This window comes from Oncorhynchus tshawytscha, linkage group LG16, assembly GCF_018296145.1.
Source record: "Oncorhynchus tshawytscha isolate Ot180627B linkage group LG16, Otsh_v2.0, whole genome shotgun sequence".
Taxonomy (NCBI): Eukaryota; Metazoa; Chordata; class Actinopteri; order Salmoniformes; family Salmonidae; genus Oncorhynchus; species Oncorhynchus tshawytscha.
In genome coordinates, this window is record NC_056444.1 from 45,600,554 (window position 1) to 45,606,408 (window position 5,855).

Sequence of the window (5,855 nt, forward strand, 5' to 3'; positions counted from 1 at the left end):
CACGCTGACATGGTTGCCAGGTGCATGGTGTTTCCTCCGACACATTGGTGCGGCTGGCTTCCAGGTTAAGTGGGCACTGTGTCAAGAAGCAGTGCGGCTTTGTTGAGTTGTGTTTCTGAGGATGCACTGCTCTCAACATACGCCTCTCCCGAGTCCGTACGGGAGTTGCAGTGATGAGACAAGACTGTAACTACCAATTGGATACCATGAAATTGGGGGGTAAAAAAATAAAAATTACTGGACCTTGGTTGACGTCACCTATTGTCACCAATTCTTCTTATGTCTGTGGACCTAAGGATTTTTTTATTTTTACTTTTGTGTCAAAGGGCATTTGTACCAGCTGCTCACATCCCATCCACAGTAGTATAATCCTCTGAAGATCTCCCCAATCAATTTTAAAGGTTAGTTTTTCTAATTAAAATGATCCTGATGTTTGTAATCATTCATGGCTTAAGTGGCCCTTAACCTAACCCTAACACCAAACCCTGGCCCTTAACCTAACACTAACCCTAACCCTAACCACTAACCCTAACCACTAACCCTAAAACTGACCCTGTCCCTTAACCTAACCCTAACCACTAACCCTAACCCCTAACCCTAACCAGTAACCCTAAAACTGGCCCGGCCCTTAACCTAACTCTAACCCTAACCCTAAAGACAAACCCTAACTGCTCATTCTAAACCTAATTGGAACCATAGCCCAAAACCCCTAAACCTAAAATAATCTCAGAATTTTCCTTGTTTTTACTATCCTTGTGAAGACCTTGTGAAGTATAGTAAAACTAAATAAACACCCACACACACACCTACACCTCTCTATCTGCAGCCTTTTTGTTGTTTACTCAATCAGAAGCTGGACCGAGGGGAGTTATGCTCCTTGATTGTGTCTTTGTGGGCCAGAGTGCAAGTGGCTAGTTATGCCTGCCCCAGTGATCGATGGGAGATACAGAGCCCCTGGGGGGCCTGATAAGCGGGACACAGGCCTGAGATCTGAGCTCCCACCAGGGAAAAAGGAGATGTGGTCATGCTTTACGTCACACACTTGTGGAGGAAGAAATCACACACCAGCTCATTGAGCTGTGGACTGAGAGAAACAATCAGTTATCAGGAGGTGTGTGTGTGTGTGTGTGTGTGTGTGTGTGTGTGTGTGTGTGTGTGCGCTTCAGAACAGGAAACAGCCTGAAATAAAAAGATATGGGCTCCTGGTGACAGAGAAGCATATATGATTCAAATCATTATGGTTGAAAATGAATCTCAACAGGTAATGTCTTAAAACCAGCAGTGTTTCAAGTGACTCAATTTTATGCCTGAATGGGAAAAGCCTTTACCAATTGCTGAATTAAGGGGTGCTTGATCAGTTTTAGGACTTCTCTTAGAGACATGGAAAAGGTTCCACAAGTAAATCATATGATCAGTTTTCATATGAAGGGTTTTTTCAGGAAAAGGCAAAGTTGTAAAATGAGATGCCAACCAGACTCCCAGCTCTCATTCATTACTGGCTCTAGGGAAGGGAAGACAGTACTGAGGAGGTGTAGCCACCCTGGAATTTTTGTGCACCTTATGTACCCACTAGTTTTTAGCACATTTGAACACCTCATGTACAGTACCACTGTCTCTGTCTCTGAAATTACAGATACCGACATTGCCTTCCTTTTAACGAAAGCATTTTTCTACCGTCTGTAATTTTAGGTGATTTTGCTTCACAATGTTCCTGTAGATTGTTCTAAAAACATTATTTGGTCAACACTAATAGCCAATGCATTATGTTGATTCCTGTTAAAAAGGTATCAGCCTGTCCTTATTTTTAATATTAATCATGCATTTCCTGGATATGTTAGATGAAATAGCTGGCTTTTTGAATCATAGGCTAACATCTCAATAGTCTTACTTGGCAGTGGAAAACAATTGCCTAGAGCCTTGCCACGAATGTAAAGTCTGTGATGAATGTCTCACGTCTATTGTGTCTCTTACTCTCCAGAGACACGTCTGTACTGTATCACTACTAATGAACTTATCATTAAGTAAGGATGAAACAAAGCCATGTCACATTGTGTTGCCACTATTGTTCCTAATATGGTTGCATTCAATCATGGCTTGGTGTAATGTCTCCAAATGTGGCCAGTTTAGCTTGCCTTTAGACCGCAGTCTTTGAATGAAGATATACTGCCTGGAAATGTTTAAATGGTCAGACAGAGAAGTTAATACTGTTCTGCTAGGATTTTGTATTGGGTTTGGTCTTCAGTGTCTGGCCTGTGGAGTCAGGAGGAGAGGTGTGGGGGTCTGTTCATTAAAACATCTGCTAAACTTTTACTGTGAATACTACTGGAAAATAAAGATCTCTCAGATTTCAGGAAAGCACACTATAATAGTTCTACCACCTGCACACGCGCACACTAAATACAGCGCTTCCTTAAAGTAATGAGCTGTCAGTCATCATCAGTGTTCTCATTGTGGAAGTAATGTTCTCAATCCTGAGGCGACGATCTACTTAAGGCTTGAACCCCAATGATTTACATTCAGCCTAAATGATTCTCTCTTGAAGACAGTCTGTTTTGGTGGAGGCACTGATTGATCCAGGGTCTTTGTGTGTGTGTGCTCTTGCCTGAAATGGAGCCCTTTCGGGGGGCTAACTGAGGCTGGGGTGTGAGGGGAAAAGAACAGGGAGTCAAAGAGTAGGACAGATGGTGCCACATCTGGTTGTGTGTCTAACTGAATCACAGCATTACTGCAGTCCCAGGCCTTTTGTTGTTGGTCTGACTGTGTGAAGCCAAAGAGAATGTAAGCTGATTTAAGTATAATGGCAACCAGAGGATGGACAATAAGATATAGATTGCAGGGGTTGAGGTGCCCCATCTATATCTTTCTCGTTGTTCATAAAGTACAATCAGTAGAAATGTCCACAAATTCACACACACACACACACACACACACACACTTATTTACCTGTGAGTGACATATTCCTCCTGTTTTGGCGTCATACAGTTTATTCCCACATGCCAAAAGTTCAAATATCACAGTAGAGATGCCCTATCTGCTTGATGGATACGTTTTCTACCATCTCTCTCCTCCCCCATTGGCGATGTCTCTACTCAAAGGGAACCCTACGGGTCTGATGGAGTGAGGTAAGGTTCAGGATTGTCTCTGACAGTACAATTGAGGGCTGAAACTCTCTGTCTCTCTTTACATTTATATTTAATTCTCACTCCATCTACAGAATAATTTTACCTTATTTACTTCTACTTATATTACTCTGTCTTTCTCTATTTCTCTAGTTAGTGATTGAATTATTTTTGAGATTTAAACTGAGACATCTCTGTCTGAGTCATGTTGGGCTGTAAATTGTATCTGTGATGGTATAGTAGGTAGAGGTAGAGACTGAGTACACACACAATGCTCAGAGATTCACTCAGAGTGGAGAGATAATGGTCTTTGTGATCAGGTCCAGTGCCCAAGAGCAGACCTCCAGTCAGATAGATGGTACTCCATGCTCAATCACCAGAGAGACGCCCCTCTTGGGGGCCCCTGTCAAACCCAGACAGCGCCCCTTGTTGAGGGCCCGCTGAAGTGAGAAGTTCAGTAACTCATTTTTTAAAAGGCTACTTGGATGGATGATGGTGGTCAGCGTTCAGACATTTAGGTCTACTGGTTCTTACTAAATGGCTGAGGTAACATCACATAATACTGTATAATAGAAGAGGTTTGTTCTTCTGACTCTGGGGGCGATGGTGGATTTCATTTTGAATTTATCTCAGTTGTTTATAGGGGTCAGAATGTGAATGACCTCATCCTGTAGTGCTGGAAATAGTAAGAATATGTAAAAATATAAGGGGTAAAGGGATAAAGCCAAAAGGATTCATCAGAAAAGAAGTGGAACTTTGATGAATGCAGCCAGTAGACATTATTGAAAAGAAACAAGCAAAATTAATTTTAGCAACACATCAAAATAAAGAAAGAAAGAAGCTTAATTAACTTCAGGTCATTTCCATGTATAATTACCCTTGAGCAACAACATATTAAGTCCATAGGATAATATCAAATTAGTTGTCAAATGGTACAGAATTAACCAAATAACTGTAGCAGAATTACTGCAATTGAATTGGCTACAATGGGAAATCATAGTAGTCACAAACCACAATTGGGTCACCTGCTACTGCTCTCTGTTCCACTGGCATACTGTTATGTTCAGCTCATAACTGTTTTCTTTCTTTGTCTGTTGTCTGATGGTCAAAGAGATATTGTGAAAACAGTCTGGACAACCTCTCCCTATCTCTCTCAGCATCTCTCCCTCTCTCTTCCTTCTCTCTTCCATTTACTCTTACCAGCATCCGCAACCACTGATCCCCGACCAACAGGTGACGTCCATGGACATTGAAAAGTAGTTTAAATTTGGTCAGTCCGCCCTGGCCTTGATTTCACCATCCACAGATGTACAGTAGGGTACAGTAGATTACAGTAAAGAAACGTTGAGTAGAGTTCAGTACCGTATAGTAGAGCACACAAGAGTAAAGGACAGTATAATGTACTGTACTGAACTCTACTGTGCTGTGCTGTACTGTGATGTCCAAACTTGTCAAACATACAGTAGACATCTATGATTGGTTCAGATTTGGTCTGGTCCGGACCAACCAAATGTGGTCTTGTTTGGGGGCAGAGGTCATTAGAATAATAGCCAGTGTGTAGAATAATACCCATATATGCGAAGAATAATGTTCAATATTTATGCCTGTGTACCTATTTAAGTTAGGAAACATCCTTATTTGTTTAGGATACATCACCGTGAGGAGAATGATATTCATATACATAATTATGCATTTCTGTGTAGTACAGATCAGGGACCCATGATGTAATTCTGTTCTGTTACTGGGTGTAAATACACTTCAATTACTGTAGTGTTTAACCAAAACAGATTTTTTTCAAACTCAAGGTGTCATGCCATAACTGGCACCCGATTATTCCTGCAGACATCTTTGAATCTTAGTTAAGAATAGATATTTTACAGAGTTTTTGGGAAAACACGGTCGCATAAAAAACTGAGGAAGATTTTACTGTAATTCTGGTACCAAACATTGCATCTGCACAGTTCATCCAGCAAATGTGTTTTTGTGAGATTTTGTGTGGAAATTCTTCACAGTAGTGCTTGTGCAACTTGGAAATCAATGGTTTTTGTTTGGCATACACTTTAAGTTGGAAAATCTGAGTAATTTCATTACCGTGGAATTGCCCTTCAACAACATATTAAAAGAGCGTCCCCATCCACCCACTCCCTGCCTTGGTGCTCTACTGGAAATGGGCAACATTAAAACATTTCTGGCCAGTGTTTCCCTGTGCATGACCATGGAGTGAAGGCACTGTGCTATACGCTGCTCTGGTGTCCCTTGCTCCCTGTCAGATCCCTGTCAGATGTCCCTGTCACAGACAGGCCTGCTGCCTAGCCACAGAGTGATGGTGCTGAGGAGCTGACAGTCAGCGTGACTCACCATCCCCAACCAGGCAATGAAACCAACACACACTCCGAATACATGCCCTGAGTACATACTCTGAATACACCCCTGAATACACGCCATGAATAAACAGTCTGAAAAACACACTTTGGATTTACACTTGAAATATACACTCTGATTACATGTCATGAATGCACACTGAATACACAGCTCAAATACAGAGTGATTTACTACAAGAGCATTCAAATACTGAAACAATAATATGAGCATCGTAAATCAAATATTATTTCATGTGTTAGTAACAAACTGTGCTAAAATGAGAATAAGATGCACTGTAAACAAAAAAAAGTGACATTTTAGACTACAGTCTAAAGTATCCATATAAATGTAAGTGGTCAACACGTCAACAAGTGA